At 43.8% G+C, this 18,598-nt stretch overlaps 1 pseudogene; it reads right to left on the bottom strand.

Moving 5' to 3' along the window:
• The window catches only part of LOC132387073 (beta-1,3-galactosyltransferase 5-like), a 62,081-nt pseudogene extending 45,919 nt beyond the window's left edge, over positions 1–16,162 (bottom strand).
• Positions 16,163–18,598: the final 2,436 nt, after the last annotated feature.

Here is an 18,598-nt window from a genome sequence, read left to right on the forward strand (position 1 = left end):
TTCTCTGATATTAAATGTACTTTTGAAACCTTTGTAAACCTTTGAATATGGGAAACGTCAAAGGGCTATGCGTTTCATTGTTTCGATTAAATTGTACATCACTTCACAGAGTCACACAGTCCAAGAACACTACAGCACGGAAAGAAGCCCGCCCGCCACCTGCTCTGTGCCCAGCTATTATTCGGCCTTCTCCCATCGACCTGTACCCATAAGATCGGTTCACATTCCGCTGTTAAATTTCTCTTGTTGCTAAAATCAATACCGCATCCACCACTTCTGCTGAAAGCAGTTGAGGTCGGGACGTCAGTGGTCGGGTCGCTCTTGGAGAGGTGCGTGAGGGACAGGAAACCTGATCATCTGGAAAAGGACGTCCTAATTACGGACAGTCATCGTGGCTTTGCGCGAGAAGATCAGGTCTGACGAAGTTGATTGAGTTTATCGAGGATATGACGAAGGTGGAGATGGATGCAGGGCAATTGTTTTGCACGAATGTTCATCATGCGTTTGACAACTTTCCTTCTGATTAGCTCTATCAGAAGTTAACACCTCTCTGACCCACGGAGATTTAGAATGGACCCGTTCAGAATGGGAATGGGATTGATTCTCATTCTCTCTCTCTCTCTCTCTCTCTCTCTCTCTCTCTCTCTCTCTCTCTCTCTCTCTCTCTCCCTCCCTCTCTCTCTCTCTCTCTCACACACACACACACACAGACACACCACACACACACACACACACACACAAACACACACACACACAAACACACACACACACACACACACAGACACACACACACACACACACACACAAACACACACACACACACTCACACACACTCACACACACACACACACACACACACACACACACACACACACACACACACACCACACACCAGAGCTGCGGATACTATGAAGGTTTTCCGGAGGACTCAACGGTTCAGCAGTACTTGGACCTGTACAACTGGCAGATGGAGTTCCACACGGGCTTATGTGAGGTATTGCACTTTAAGAATTTACATGTATAACGTAAGTACTTCTTGCATTGTGTGTTGTGTAACGAACCGCTTTAATTTGGGTGCTTACAGTAAAGGAGCCTGCAGCAGCTCGGGATAATGCTATACTCGAATTCATCCTGCAGTTCGAGAGTGAGAGCCAAAACTCTGATAGATTACAGTTAAAGGAAATGAAGAGTCATGTGAACCGATATCTCTGTTGCCCACTGGATCAAATGTCCAGTTGAAAACCTGCTTTGTACACCTGCATACACTATGTCACAGGGCTCTATGTTCCAGGCTTCGCACTTGTTTAAGAGTCGCTTTCTAATGATACAATCTTTATCCTGCATACTGTAGATCACTCCGTCGGATAAGAATCCTGTCTGTCTCTTCCTTCTTTAATTTTATACTAACTAAGCATTGCAACTTCTAATGTAGTTCAGACCTCCGGAAGGTCGAAGTAGTACTATTTCCCGAGATAAGTAGTTTTATTTACGCAGAGAGTGGTGAGAGTTTGGAACGGGCTGCCGGCGGCGGTGGTGGAGGCGGAAACGATAGGGTCTTTTAAGAGACTCCCGGATAGGTACATGGAGCTTAGAAAAATAGAGGGTAAGCCGAGGTAGTTCTCAGGTGAGGACAAGTTCGGCACAGTTTCGCGCTGTAGGTTTTCTATGTTTCTGTGTTTCTCTCACATTAAGAATTGACTTCAACTGGCAATATTGACCCACTGTTGCGCAAATGGACAACGGCAGTTGCATGGGGAAATGCCACTAGGAACAATAGGGTGAGTGGCGTATCTCATCAAGTGTTCTGAGCTACAGAAATGGGAAGTTAAAGAATGCGAAGGGGTGTGTGTAACGCAGAAGAGTAAATAACACATCTAGGGTAAAAAAAATTCAAATTAAAGTCATTGTCAGCTTATGTAGAATACTGCGTATAAATCTTCAGTGCATATATCTGGTTTTGATGCCTGAGACCTTTATCAACGCGGAGCGGAGAGCAAGTTTGCAAACCTGGCCAGAGCAAAGCACGTTGGGAGGGGCAAGGTTGAGCGTCTCAGGAGGGGTTGCGGGACAGGTGCCAGAGAGTATAGCAGGGTCGGTGTTGGCGTGGGTACAGACATGCCCAACCCTGAGAAATCAGGCAGGCCCAATTAATTCCAGTTAATTGGTTTATTGATTACGATTTCCCCCCTCCTTTTCTACTTCCCACTCTCTGTCCGCAATACAGATCCATAACAGAATCAGGTTTATCGTCATTCACAAATGCCGAGATATTTTTCTCGGCAACAGTATAGAGCAATACGTTAAAGAGCCCACATAGTATGCAAAAGTCTTGGGCGCCCTGGTAGATATATGTGGCTAAGACGTTTGCACAATACTACACTATATAAAACCTTGGGATTAATTTTCTTGCAGACACCCACAGTAAAACAAAGAAATATAATAAATATAACCCTGTTCCATTGCCTTGCATTTAAATTTGAGTTGTTTCTTACATATATTGTCTTGTACTTTACAGTTGATAAACGTTGTCGTTTTTTTTTTCAATCGTTGCACGTCGTGTTCTGACCAGCAGGGCACAGCAAATGCTTTTTACGTGTGAATGTATACACCATTGCCACGTCATTCGCTATACCCTAACACCTACAAGGTTAGTGATTTCAGTCCTTTCACGGCTGAAACATCAGAATGGGGCAGAAAGGTGACGTTACAGGTGAGTGGAACCTGACGGCAGCTAAATTTCACAAATTCAACACCCACTGCGTGAAGAAATTTCTCCGCATCTTTGTCCTAGACTCCCCTACCATCGTGTCCACATCTACTCTGTCGAGGCCTTTCAACATTCAAACGGTTTCACTGAGATCCCTCCTCATCCTTCTGAATTCCAACGAATACAGACGCAGAGCCATCAAACGTTCCTCCTATGATAACCCTTTCATTCCCGGAATCATCCTTGTGAACCACCTCTGAACCCTCTGCAAAGCCAGCACATCATTTTTTTAGATGAGGAGCATAGAGTTGATTTCAATACTCAAGGTGCGACCCGACCAGTCCCCGATAATACCTCAGCATCACATCCCTGCTGTTGTATTCCAAACCTCTTGAAATGAATGCTAACATGACATTTGCCTTCCTCACTACGGACTCTACCTGAAAGTTAACTTTTGGGTTGTTCTGCACAAGAAGTCCCAAGTGCCTTTCTATCTCCGAATTAAAAATTTTCTCCCCTCTTAGAAAATAGTCAGAACATTAATTTCTTCAACCAAAATGCCGAACCGTGCAGTTTCCAACACGGTATTTAATTTGCTACTTTCTTGTCATTCTTCGAAACTGTCTGAGTCCTTCTGCAGCCTACCTGTTTTGTCAACACTACCTGCCCCTCCACCAATCTTCTCATCTGCAAAGCTGGCAACAAAGCCACCTATCTAAATCATTGAGATACAGCCTAATACCAAGCAGTCCTAACATCGACCCCCGCGGAATACCACACGTCCCTGGCAGCCAACCAGAAAAGGATCATTTTATTCCCAATCACAGCCTCCTACCAATCGGCCAATGCTCTAACTATGCAAATAACTCTCTTGCAATATCATGGGTTCTAACCTCGGTAAACAGCCTCGTGTGGCACCTTGTCAAAGGCCCTCTGAAACTCCAAATACACAACATCCACTACATCACCTTTATCTACCCTATTCGAAATCTCTTCAAAGAATTCAATCAAGTTCGTCAGGCAGGACTTTCCCTGAAGGAAACCATGTGGACGTTGTTCTATCTTGTCCGGTGTCACCATGTACTCCATCAGCTCATCCTTAACGAATGCCTTCAACATCTTCTCAACCTCTGAGGTCAGGCTAATTGGTCCATAACTTCCTTCCTGCTGCCTTCTTCCTTTCTTAAAGAATGGAGTAACATTTACAATTTTTGAGTACAATGTTTTTTGAAAGATCATTGCTAGTGCGTCGACAGTCTATATCGCTGCCTCTTGCAGAATCTGTGGGTGCATTTCATCTGGTCTAGTTGACTTATGTACCCTCAGATCTTTCAGCTATCTGAGCATCTTTTCCATTGTAATCCTAACTCTAGGCCTGTCCGCTAAAACCCTCACTAATTTCTGTACATGCACCTTAGAAAGCATTCTTCCGGGAGAAGGCTCAGGAGCTTGAAGACTCCTGGCCAGATTTGGGAGCAGCTTCTTTCCAACTGTGATAAGGCTGCTGAACGGATCCTGACCCGGATCTGGGCCGTACATTCCAAATATGCGGACCTGACTTGCACTACCTTACTTAACAATTTCTATTTTCTGTTAATGGTTTATAATTTAAACTTTTATTATATTTCCTATAGATTTGTACTCCAGGGAGCGCGAAGCGCAGAACTAAATGTCACTGTGATGATTGTACGCTCTACTATCACTGTCAGGCAAACTGCCAGCGTCTTCTACAGGGAAGAACTAAATAAGCATTTAGTTCATCCACCTTGGCCCCCGTTATTATTTCTCCGACTCAGTTTCTAATGGCCCTTGTTTAGAGCAGCAATGAAAGTCGTCCATCGGTGACGGTGGTCCTGGCTTCTTTCATCGTGTCAGTAGCTTCCCCACTGTTCCCACTGCTGTCAGTCATGCAAGTGCGGGGTGAAGACGCGGGAATACCATTGCACTCTGATGCAAAAGGTTTCGTCATTGCTGTTTCGTAACAATTCTGTATTACCAGTCAGAGTGTCAGAAGGGGCCGGTTGCGGTAGGACTCAAGTGCAGACCAATGAATGTTCTTTTACCAGGATTTTATTAGCGGCCACGGGCGTAACAGTCTTTCAACACCAGGAAGCAGGCACGAAGCCGGAATGGCAGACGGAGGTCTTACCCGGGAAAGGCTGTCCGGCGAGGGCAGACAATTACGGGTGCTCCAGGCAAGAATCAAGTTCCAAACAGGCATAATCCGGAAACACAGAATTCAAAAATTTCCTTTGACAGTATTCGCTACAGCACGCTGGAACGACTCAGTTCAGGACTGGGACGAACAGATAGATAATGTGAGTCGAGGAAGAGTTTAAGTGGACCGGGTAATGAGCGAGAACAGAAACAGGTGGGTGCTATTGAGGAGATAAGTGGGTAACTGGCGAGAGTCCAAATAGGGAAAGGGGTGGTTCAAAGCCCATATGGCCAGGTGAAAGGAGGTAGAATTTAAGGGCAGTCGTGGTCCAGAGCCCCTTCGACCCAGTTTTCAGGCCGGATCCTTAACACAGAGTTGTTAACGCTGAACTAAAAACCCGACCCCGGTGGACACGTGGACCACTCTTCGTCTGCCCCCTACAGTTTCATCTATATGCCATGGGTGACCCTCCCAAGAGCTAAAACAAAATAAAAACTGACTCAAGCCAATCCAGCTCTCCGGATCAGTGAGGCACGCAGGTCGTCAAACCCTCCTTAGAGGAGGTAGTCCAATCACAAACCAGCCTAACCCACTGAGTTCCTCCAGCACTTTGTGTGTGCTGGTTTGACGTTGCGCTTCTCTCAGAGGAACCGGAAGTCAGGGTGCATGTCATGGTGCCGCAGAATTGTGGAGTGCTACAGCACAGAAACAGATTTAACGGCCTATAAACTCCGTGCCGAACTATGATTTTGGTCTGTCACGACCAACCTGTGCCATCGATTGATTTATCTGAACTTACATTGAATGTTGCGAACAAATGCGCATCCACTACTTCCGCCGGCAGCTCGTCACACGCTCGCATCAGACTCTAAGTGAAGAGTTTCCCCGATAGTTGCCCCAAATAATTTTTACCTTGCACATGTCAGCCAGAAGGAACTACAATCTGCAATTTGGCAAATAAAGATGAGGCAATGGCGGTGGAAACAGGGAAAACAAAAAGCATTCTTCTTGCCATGTAGTTGTAACAATGGAGGCCGCCATTTGGTAAGTCTTTCGTGGCACTGCCATTTCGTGAACTCTTTGTTGAACCTGGACTTACTCAGTGATAACTTAATCAGAACAAATGAACGTGCACACCAGGAGTTTCAGTAACTGATCTGCTATACCTTGGCACCACAGACTCCTTTCACCCGGAGTAATGTTTTGTTTTTCGTTGTCCACGGAGCGTCAGGGATTCCAAGTGGGTGTGACCACAGGTATTCAGTTGTGTAAATGCCCATGCTTGTGAACTGAGCCAATAAGTGTACTTCACAGGCCATACAGATTCTGTGTCCAACTGGTCATTATTACTAAAGATCATCTTTGTACTGCAAATTTAACCTATAGTTCTCCAACTCCCCCAGCGTCAATGGAAAAAGCAGGCTTACAATTGCCCCGTCTATGCACCCTAGAACCTCAAAGATATCTCCCCTCATTCTCCTGCACCCCGGGGAATAAAGTGGAAAGGTGGAAGTACATTTATTATCAAAGCATGTATACTGTTTACAAGGTTGAGATTTGTATCATTTATTGTAATTTATTTTTTATCGTTCATCATCAAACAAACATTTCCATAAGATGTATTTCAGACATTATACATATATATCATATAATCATATATATCACAAATCTCCACGAAGTATTTATCTGAGATAGCACGAGTGAATCTGCAGATGCTGGAAATAAATAAAAACACAAAATGCTGGCAGAACTCAGCAGGCCAGACAGCATCTATGGTAGGAGGTAGTAACGAAGTTTCGGGCGGAAACTCTTCATCATGGACCTGTGCAATTTTCCCTCTTAAGACAGCCTTCAGAGTATCCCATGAAATGGGAGGTGAAACCTCTGCATTATCATTAAATTCTAAGTAGAGATCTATTTATTTTTTAATTGGTTCCTTAAAGTACGGAGCATTGAGTAGATCGTATTTAGTTTTCAAATAGCGGTCTTTGGTTGTAGGTCAAAATCAACAGATAAATATGTAGGTGCATGGTCACTTACATCTGTTGACCCAATTCCACAGGTGTTTATTTTGTCTTTGTCTTTTCCAAATGTTATGAAATAGTCTATTTGGTATATACAAAATGGGGAGCAAAATAATGAATGTAATACCTTCTGTCGTGGAAAAGGTCCCTCCATATATCAATTAAACCAACATCCTCAAAAAGTGTATTAACTTTCTTATGTAAGGATTTTGTTTGATAGGTTTTTCTATTGGAAGAGTCTAAGTTTGATTGTAACTGTAAATTTAAGTCTCCCCCAGATATCAAGGGACCTTCTCTTTCCGCCACCTTAATATCAGTAATATTCTGTAAGAAACCATTATCACTTTCCGGGGGTGCATATATATTCAATCGAGTAACTGAATTTCCGTCCATATTCACACTTACCAGAATCTATCTGCCCTCTTTATCACCCATTTAGAATATTTTTTTCAAAATTTAGCTTATTTGAGATAAAAATAGCAACTCCTCTCCTATGTCCTGATTTATATGAGAAGAAAAACAAATTAGTGAAGCCCATTCTCTTTAGTTTTCTATGCCCGTTAGCACTTAAATCCTTTTCCCGTAAATATACTACATGGGGTTGTTCTTTTTTTTCATTTTGGATAAAATTATATTCCGTTTGATTGGAATTAATAGCCCTTTGATATTAAAATAAATGAATTTTACTTTTTCCTTAGCCATCTGTGTTATCTGTCAATGTATCATTGGAATTAGAATAAAACTTAATCGATCTACTCCCTGAACAAATAAGAACCAAGAAATGTAAATAATAACAAAAATGGCAACGAAACTGTGATTCTAAGGCTGGGGTCCCTAGTAAATGACCCTGCGTTGAGCTAGAGGAAATGTCTGGCTGTGGGGGATAACCCCTCATATTTGTGAGTTGAGGGCCCCCATTGCAGTATTCATAAAAGTCAATGAACAAATCCATTACACAGAATAGATTTCTCTGTGTACTCCTCTTATATAGATATATATATATATAAGGAGTAAGTGAGCGAATAAAGAAAAACAACTGAGTAATATAAATCCACATTGTAATTATTTCTCGAGACAGGTATATCACCGTCTACTTTTGCTTCCGTTTAGGTTCTCAAAATTTTTAAAGTTAGCCAAACCTTATGGCTCTTCTGAAGAGGGTGAGGACAGTCTTTGGAAAACTCCCAGTCTCTTCCTGATATATTTCTCTTGGCCTACTCCTGTCTCCTGCCTTCTCGATTCTCGCACTATTTCCCAAGCGGGATAATTCCTCTGCCAGGTTTTCCCTTGGTTTGATCGCGCTGACGGGCAACCCTCTGGCCTTCATGTCTGTAGTCGCCTATTCCATTGTCTGATACAGTTGGATCCCATCTTGATAATACACTCGAAGGTTAGCAGTGTGCGGAGTTTAGCAGCGTACTAATCCTTTCTTGTTTTCGTATTCGCTTTGCTTCAGAGTATTTTTACATTTCTGCAGGACCGCGGGGTGGGGTGGGTAATCTTGTCGAAATATATTAATTTATCGTATAAAAACACCCTCTTCTTACCCCAGGCCCTTCGTAGAATCTCCGCCTTGTTACTGTATTGCAGGAATTTAATTACTATTTATCTGTTCTATCTCGGGTCGGCTTCTGACGGGCTCCGGAACAGCTCTTTCCACCAGCCCATCAGACTAATTAACACGTTGATCTGTCGTATTCTGTATCATATGGAATGCTCAATTTATTTTAAATTCTTATAAATTACTTTGTTTGCACATTGTACATTTAGACGGAGACGTAACGTAAAGATTTTTACTCCTCGTATATGTGAAGGATGTAAGAATGAAAGTCAATTTAGTTCAATTCATTTCAAATTTACTAATCTTGACTTGTACATTCATGTACAAATCAATGGCATGAATAATGAATTACAGAGGTGTCGACACTGACACACACATCCCACTCATCACAGGGCTCCATTCGCTAAAACCATCTTCAATCATCTCCCTCTGCTTCTTGTTCTGGAGCCCGGTGTGAATCCATCTCGCCAGCTCCCCGTGAATCCCACGTGACCGAACCTTCCCGAACAGCTGCCATGCGGGATCTTGTTGTAGACTTTACCAAAGTTCAGATGAACAACATCACTGCACAACTTCACCTAACTTCCTAGTTAACTCTTAAATAATCTCCAAAATACTTGACAGATATGATGTCCTATAGGGCAGTGCAAACGGTGATTTCCCCATAACCAATGTCCAACCGCCCGCTTCACTGCAGACTGAGAAAATTCCCATCCTAGCTGTGGTATTGCCAACCTGGACTGAAGCCCGTATACTGCCAGTTCCATATCATCAGAGTCACCAGCCCAATATTATCACCCATGCAAAGACGCTTTGGTGCCGGCAATTTGCTGTGGTGTTCCAGCCATTTCCAATTCACAAACTATCGTGAATTGGATCTTAATGATCCTCTCCCGGGGCCGGTACTCAGGCTGGTTCCCCGGTCTGTATCGAGAATGCGGATACACCTCAGCCTGACCCCAGCAGCTAAACCGAGCACATTTGATCCCTGTGTCATCGCTGTGTGGGATCTTGCCCAGCAGAGAGGGCTGCCATGTTTCCTGCAAAATGTAAAATTATAAAGTAAAAAAAGCTGGGTTCTCAGTACATCAGACTACACCTCTGAAAGGACAAATGGTGGAAGACCCAGTTCCAGAACTCAGACCGTCCGAGATGCTGCCGATCTGCTGAGCGTTTCCAGTATTTTCTCCTCCTGACTTTAAATCTTCCTGCAACTGTAATATTTCCACCCTCTTCATTTTAATGCACAGATAGTAATCGATTGCCACCCTACACTGTAAATGCCACCCCACCCCAACTATTCTGTTAGTTCTGAGTTCATTCAGACCCTGCTCTAAAACATTCCATACAGTCAATGCTCACAGCGTCCTTTCCTCCCACTATCACTTTGTTATATTTGCTCCCGAGGCCACTGTCTCTACGCTGAGAGGCGGAGACCACAGAGCGATAAAAAGTGCAACACTTGCTGCAGATCTGACGGGCCGTTACCCTGGAAACAGAGAAGTAGCTCACTGAAAATAACCGAGAAAGGAAATAACAAACTCAACCTCAGATGCTATGAGTTCCTTTATGACAAAGATGAACACTGCAGTCATTTTGTAACGGAAAACAAAAATTGAAATGTCTGCTTTTACCCTGCCACGTGCTGTACTCAATTAAACCTCTGGTGTTTCTAGTTATCAACAAAAAAGGAAAGCACAACCCTTGAAAAGGTGCAAAACAAAACTTCACAATAAAGACAAAGTTTAAAAGAAAGATTGCTGAAAGATATCATTGCAGCAATGCGATACAGTCTGAAAAGTGGTTGAACAAGATGGTTGATATATATCATTGAGGTGGTGGGATACAAGCTGGACAGAGGTTGAACAAGATGGTTCATATATATCATTGAGGTGGTGGGATACAGGCTGGACAGAGGTTGAACAAGATGGTTAATATATATCATTCAGGTGGTGGGATACAGGCTGGACAGAGGTTGAACAAGATGGTTCATATATATCATTGAGGTGGTGGGATACAGGCTGGACAGAGGTTGAACTAGATGGATCATAGATATCATTGAGGTGGTGGGATCCAGGCTGGACAGAGATTGAACAAGATGGATCATATATATCATTGAGGTGGTGGGATACAGGCTGGACAGAGGTTGAACAAGATGGTTAATATATATCATTCAGGTGGTGGGATACAGGCTGGACAGAGGTTGAACAAGATGGTTAATATATATCATTCAGGTGGTGGGATACAGGCTGGACAGAGGTTGAACAAGATGGTTCATATATATCATTGAGGTGGTGGGATACAGGCTGGACAGAGGTTGAACTAGATGGATCATAGATATCATTGAGGTGGTGGGATCCAGGCTGGACAGAGATTGAACAAGATGGATCATATATATCATTGAGGTGGTGGGATACAGGCTGGACAGAGGTTGAACAAGATGGTTAATATATATCATTCAGGTGGTGGGATACAGGCTGGACAGAGGTTGAACAAGATGGTTCATATATATCATTGAGGTGGTGGGATACAGGCTGGACAGAGGTTGAACAAGATGGTTAATATATATCATCCAGGTGGTGGGATACAGGCTGGACAGAGTTTGAACAAGATGGTTCATATATATCATTGAGGTGGTGGGATACAGGCTGGACAGAGGTTGAACAAGATGGTTCATATATATCATTGAGGTGGTGGGATACAGGCTGGACAGAGGTTGAACAAGATGGATCATATATATCATTGAGGTGGTGGGATACAGGCTGGACAGAGGTTGAACAAGATGGTTCATATATATCATTCAGGTGGTGGGATACAGGCTGGACAGAGGTTGAACAAGATGGTTCATATATATCATTGAGGTGGTGGGATACAGGCTGGACAGAGGTTGAACAAGATGGTTAATATATATCATTCAGGTGGTGGGATACAGGCTGGACAGAGTTTGAACAAGATGGTTCATACATATCATTGAGGTGGTGGGATACAGGCTGGACAGAGGTTGAACAAGATGGTTCATATATATCATTGAGGTGGTGGGATACAGGCTGGACAGAGGTTGAACAAGATGGTTAATATATATCATTCAGGTGGTGGGATACAGGCTGGACAGAGTTTGAACAAGATGGTTCATACATATCATTGAGGTGGTGGGATACAGGCTGGACAGAGTTTGAACAAGATGGTTGATATATATCACTGAGGTGAGGGGATACAGGCTGGACAGAGTTTAAAAAAGTTGCATGGGGAATGAGCAGATGGAACCAGATGGAAAAAGGATCATCATTAGTTTTCTCTTCATTCCAACACAGGAATTGTTCAGTAGACACGGTCAATGCTCACAACCTCCTCCCCACCCCTTTATCAGTCTGTTATATCTGGTCCTGAGGCCACTAACTCTCGCTGAGCAACGATGACCAGCGAGGGATAAAAATGTTTACCATTACCTAATTATTAAAGGAGGTCTTGTCCAGCACAATTGGCCATCACATTTCCTGTAGGCCAACAGAAATAAAAGTAATAATAATAATAATAATAATATGAAATAATAGTGCTGGATTCATCAGATTAGATTTGTCTAAAGAGAAACTTTGGAAGAGCTTGTTTCAGAACTGATGTTGCCCGATCTGCTGAACGGTCTCAGCATTTTCTCCTTTTACTTTAGATGATGCACAACTATTGACTGATTACAAGACGTTTGTGACGGCCTGAACAAAGTTGCACAAATTTAATTCACACATTCATTATTTTCTCTTCATTCCAACACAGGGTTAATACAGTCGCCACAGTCAATGCTCACAATATCCTCCCCACCCCTTTATCAGTCTGTTATATCTGGTCCTGAGGCCACTAACTCTCGCTGAGCAACGACGACCAGCGAGAGATAAAAATGTTTACCGCTCCTTGCCGGTCACATGGGATGTTATCCTGGCAATGCAGAAAGCGGCCCTCCAAAAATGACCGAAAAATGTAAACAATGGAGTCAATTTCAAACGCTCTGAGTCTCATTATGACAAGAGTAACAGCATTCAATATTACATGCACTTGTTAAGAATAAGTCTGTGAACTTTGGTTTTCAGTAATTGGTGTGACCTCCCAACCCCCCCCCCCCCCCGCCCCACTACCACATACAGCAATAAATTTAGCCAAATGCTTCCGATAACTGTAGATAATACTGCACATCGGCTTGGAAGAATTTTAGGCCATTCCGCCGGACAAAACTCCTTTAGCTCTGGGATGTTGGTGGGATTCCTTGCCTGAACTGCTGCTGCAGGCCATTCCACAACACTCCCATGGGATTAACGATAGGGCCTTGACTCGACCATTCCAAAAAAAGTGAAATTTTCTTTTGAAATCATTCTCCTATCGATTTACTCTGGTCCTTCAGATAATTGTCTTGTTGGATTATCCAACTTCAATTAAACTTCCGGTGACAGACTGCACCCCTGACATTGTCCTGTAAAGTGACTTAATATAAAATTAACTCAACTGCTATTTTATAAAATTGAAACTGAAATTGTAATATTTGCCTTTACCTTACCTCATGCTGCATTCGATAAATTCTCTGATATTTCTAGGTAACAAACACCGATATTGAGGCAGAACACTTCGCAATGAGGAGACAGAAGTAGTTTCTGTCCGAACAGCCCAAACAGCAACTCTCCCAGGACTCCTTGCTACCGGTAATATGATGCAGAGTTTCGGCCAATCAGACTTCGGATCACTGCATCAACCTATGGCAGAACGGGAAGCTGATGATCGTCTGACTGGACCAATGATCGGGCTGGAAAACCTGGGCGTGAGCCACCAGATTCCGGGGATACGTTTTACATTGGCTCCTGCAGCTAAAGTGAACTCAATTTACCATTATCTAATTATTAAAGGAGGTCTTGTCCAGCACAATTGGCCATCACATTTCCTGTAGGCCAACAGGAATAAAAGTAATAATAATAATAATAATAATAATAATAATAATAATAATAATAATAATAATAATAATAATAATAATAATAATAATAATAATAATATGAAATAATAGTGCTGGATTCATCAGATTAGATTTGTCTAAAGAGAAACTTTGGAAGAGCTTGTATCAGAACTGATGTTGCCCGATCTGCTGAACGGTCTCAGCATTTTCTCTTTTTACTTTAGATGATGCACAACTATTGACTGATTACAAGACGTTTGTGACGGCCTGAACAAAGTTGCACAAATTTAAGTCCCACATTCATTATTTTTCTCTTCATTCCAACACAGGGTTAATACAGTCGCTACAGTCAATGCTCACAATATCCTCCCCACCCCTTTATCAGTCTGTTATATCTGGTCCTGAGGCCACTAACTCTCGCTGAGCAACGACGACCAGCGAGAGATAAAAATGTTTACCGCTCCTTGCCGGTCACATGGGATGTTATCCTGGCAATGCAGAAAGCGGCCCTCCAAAAATGACCGAAAATTGTAAACAATGGAGTCAATTTCAAACGCTCTGAGTCTCATTATGACAAGGTTAACAGCATTCAATATTACATGCACTTGTTAAGAAGACGTCTGTGAACCTTGGTTTTCAGTAATTGGTGTGACCCCCCCCCCCCCCCGCCCACTACCACATAAAGCAATAAATTTAGCCAAATGCTTCCGATAACTGTAGATAATACTGCACATCGGCTTGGAAGAATTTTAGGCCATTCCGCCTGACAAAACTGCTTTAACTCTGGGATGTTGGTGAGATTCCTTGCCTGAACTGCTGCTGCAGGCCATTCCACAACACTCCCATGGGATTAACGATAGGGCCTTTACTCGACCATTCCAAAAAAAGTGAAATTTTCTTTTGAAATCACTCTCATATTGATTTACTCTTGTCCTTCAGATAAATGTCTTGTTGGATTATCCAACTTCAATTAAACTTCCGGTGACAGACTGCACCCCTGACATTGTCCTGTAAAGTGACTTAATATAAAATTAACTCAACTGCTATTTTATAACGTTGAAACTGAAATTGTAATATTTGCCTTTACCTTACCTCATGCTGCATTCGATAAATTCTCTGATATTTCTAGGTAACAAACACCGATATTGAGGCAAAACACTTCACAATGAGGAGACAGAAGTAGTTTCTGTCCGAACAGCCCAAACAGCAACTCTCCCAGGACTCCTTGCTACCGGTAATATGATGCAGAGTTTCGGCCAATCAGACTTCGGATCACTGCATCAACCTATGGCAGAACGGGAAGCTGATGATCGTCTGACTGGACCAATGATCGGGCTGGAAAACCTGGGCGTGAGCCACCAGATTCCGGGGATACGTTTTACATTGGCTCCTGCAGCTAAAGTGAACTCAATTTACCATTATCTAATTATTAAAGGAGGTCTTGTCCAGCACAATTGGCCATCACATTTCCTGTAGGCCAACAGGAATAAAAGTAATAAAATAATAATAATAATAATAATAATAATAATAATAATAATAATAATAATAATAATAATAATAATAATAATAATAATAATAATAATAATAATAATAATAATAATAATAATAATAATAATAATATAAAAATGAAATAATAGTGCTGGAAACTCGTTTCATCAGATTAGATTTGTCTAAAGAGAAACTACGGAACAGACTGTATCAGTACTGATGTTGCCCGATCTGCTGAACGATGTCAGCATTTTCTCTTTTTACTTTAAATGATGCACAACTATTGACTGATTACAAGACGTTTGTGACGGCCTGAACAAAGTTGCACAAATTTAAGTCCCACATTCCTTAATTATCTCTTCATTCCAACACAGGGTTAATACAGTCGATACAGTCAATGCTCACAACATCCTCCCCACCCCACTATCAAGCTGTTCCATCTGCTCCCGTGGCCACTAACTCTCAATGAGAGGAAGTGACCAGAGAGCGAAAAAATGTTCACCACTCCCTGCAGATCCTGTGGCTCTTCCTGGCTACAGGGAGACTGCCTCTCCAAATATGACCGAAACAGGAAATAACAGACTCAACTTTAAACGCTTAGAGTCTCCGTCTGACAAAGATTAACACAGCGGCCATTTGGTATCTTTGAAACTAAAATTGTGGTGACTGTCTTTATCCTTCCACATTCTGCATTAGATGAATCCTCTGGGATTTCAGATAACAAACACTGATTTCAGAAATAATTCCGTGAGGCGAAAGACTTCACAATGAAGGCAACGGTAGAAGAGAGATTATCGATATCTGTCATCGAGGTGGTGGGATGCAGGCTGGACAGAGGTTGAACAAGATGGGCAGGGATTAAGCAGATGGATCACTGATGGTCCTCCAGAATACATAGGTACTAAATTAACAGTACATACTACTATATACTAAAATGACAAAGATAGAGCAACAGGAACTTTGGCATTTATCCTTCTCCCCGAACCAACTTTTATCAACACACCATAGAAAGTATCTCCAGGTCTCAGAACCCGGGCAGACCCCGGCAGATTTTGTCCAGCAAGCGTGGTGAGTCCGCGAGTTCGCGGAAGTTACAGGGACTAACTGCCCATCATCGCTCCGGACCGGACACAGTACTCACCGCATGGATCTTGTCCGTCTCGCTCCGCAGAGGATCATCCATTCCACCCCCGATCCGATCCCCGGCTCCCCGCCCGAGGACCCGAGCCGGATCATGCCGACAATCCGCCGCTCCGGACCCGCTTCAGCAAAGACAAAGAAATAAAGGCACTGGCCGTCCCGGGAACGTGAGCATGCGCAGTGTGCTTATTGCGCCATCAGATAGGGGCGGGGTCTCGGAGACAAATGCGCAGATGCCGCCGATCTGCGGTAAAACAGGATAACGTGACGGTGGAGTGTCTCCCACGTGACCCGGTGACTGTTCCTCGCCCCTCACACGCTGCCCGACCCATCGGCCTCATTTCCCACATTGTTTCAAATTCACAGCTCTTCCATCTCAGACACGTTGACAGCGGTGGTCACGTGATTATTAGCCCAGCCGTTAAACCGATAAAGCTCGAGTACAGCAGTGCGTGGGTGACCTAAGACACCGCGCACGTGAGGGCAGATCCCGGCGGGGGAGACCGTGTGTGACGTCAGTCGCATGGGGGGAGGAGCTGTGTGACGTCACATGTGGGAGTGCGCTGGCATGTAAAAGCACCTTAATGGACTTTTCAGTGGGAGAACAAAATTAATCACGGGTTTCATCACTGAATCCAGTGTTGTGGGATGTAATGTCCCCTGTTATGTGTCCGGCTGTGCAGTATTGTTGGTGGAGTGGGCAGCGTGGTGTTTGTCTCGATTCGGGTCACAACACCAGAATGGCCAGCGGGGTCCACACACAGTGCATTAGTCAACAGAAAACCTCTCGTCCCTGCAGTCTTTGTCTCCTGGTAAACTCAACACCCTGACAGTGTGGACTATAGATACCCCTTCCTCTCAGAGTCAGGGGATCACTCAGACTGCTGATCGCTCAGAAGAATTATTTTTATTGGTCATTAAAGTTCACCCAGATTCGTTTCAATGGATTTGATGTGGAGTTCGGTGTGTCACAGTGACAGGGCCGGACGGTCGAACTCTCTCCGTTGTCCAATCATCCTTCCAGGTGAGGCGACACTTCACCTGTGAATCTTCCGGGGTCGCCCGTTGTGTCCGCTGCTCCCGGTGCGGCCGCCTCTACACTGGTGACACCGGCTCCTCCGCAGTTGTGCGGGGTAGGGTTGTTTTTTTTTTATCGGGGGTCGATATTATTGTTCACTTCTCTGCAGAGGGGTGGGTTTTGGTGATTGATGGTCGGGAATCCGTTATTCTTGATGAGGGGGCTGAGGTGGGAGTTTTGATTTTTTTCTCTGAACGACTTTCATGCTCTTTCTTTGTTTCATGGCTCTCTGGAGAAGCAAAAAAACTCGCAGTTGTTTGTGGATTCCTGATTTAATAATAAATTATCCTTTGAACTATCCGCTCCGAGCGGGACTTCCCACTGTGCAAACCTTTTCATTCCGATTCCCATTCCTGTTCCGATGTGTCAACCCATCGCCTCCTCTTGTGCCAAGATCTTGTCGCATGATCAGCACCTCATATTCCGTCTGGGTACCCCCTTCCCCAACTTGATGCCATGAATATCGGTTTCTCCTTCCTGTGAATAAATTTCCCTTTCACCCCTCCCTCCCACTCCCTGTCTGACTCTTCATATTCTCTCACCTGCTTATCAATTCTCTCTGGGTCCACTGCTCCCTCCCTTTCTCATATTCTGCACTCTCCTATCCTATTAACTCTATTTTCATTTGCTCTTGAGCTTTCCCACTTACTTGGTTTCTCCATCGCCTTCCAGCGAGACGTTTCCTCGCCCGCCCCGATTTTATTCAGATATTTCCCCCATTCCACCTCAGTCCTGAAGGAGGGTTCAACTGGAAAAGTTGACTGTTGACTCTTTTCGATAGATGTTGCCTTGCCTGCTGAGTTCCGCCAGCATTTTGTTTGTGTTGCTCTGAATTACTAACATCTGCAGACTTTGTCGTGTTTGTGATTTACCTCTCGGTTGTCTCTCCCACCTCCAGCCACTGGTGGCGCTGCATAATCCTCCGCCTATTGGCGGCGCCAAATGGACCTCCAGCCAATGGTGGCGCTGGATGGTCCTCCGGCAACGGCGACGATGTGAAGACCTCAGGCCACCGGTGGTGCCGCGGTGCTCACTGCAGCTGTTGTGGGCGGTTCTCTGATTCGAGCGGGGTTGAGTCGTGAATAATCCCGGGTTTGTGTAAATCGGGGCCGGTTGTATTGTGAAAGGGACGGGCCCGAGCTCTGCCGGACGGCTGGAGCAGGGAGGCACTGCCAGGGGTGATTGATAAGTTCGTGGCCTAAGCTAGAAGTCCTGGTTATACAGCTCTCGGTACCTGCACGTGTAGTTCAACACTGTGAGAGATTATGCAGAAAGTTTGAAGCTGATAACTTTTCCGGTGTTTTCTGTTTCAGATAATTGAAAATTGCTAGGTTTTGTAAAATCGACTCCTTCCACCTTTGGCCACGAACTTATCAATCATCCCTTGTATGTCACACCCAATTTGTGTACCTCCTCATTTCATGTATTGGGCAAATTCCTTGCCTCATTCGTGTAATGGGCAGGTACACAAATTCACAAATTGGGTGTCTCACACACACACACACACACACACAC

This window comes from Hypanus sabinus, unplaced genomic scaffold, assembly GCF_030144855.1.
Source record: "Hypanus sabinus isolate sHypSab1 unplaced genomic scaffold, sHypSab1.hap1 scaffold_151, whole genome shotgun sequence".
NCBI classification, from domain to species: Eukaryota; Metazoa; Chordata; class Chondrichthyes; order Myliobatiformes; family Dasyatidae; genus Hypanus; species Hypanus sabinus.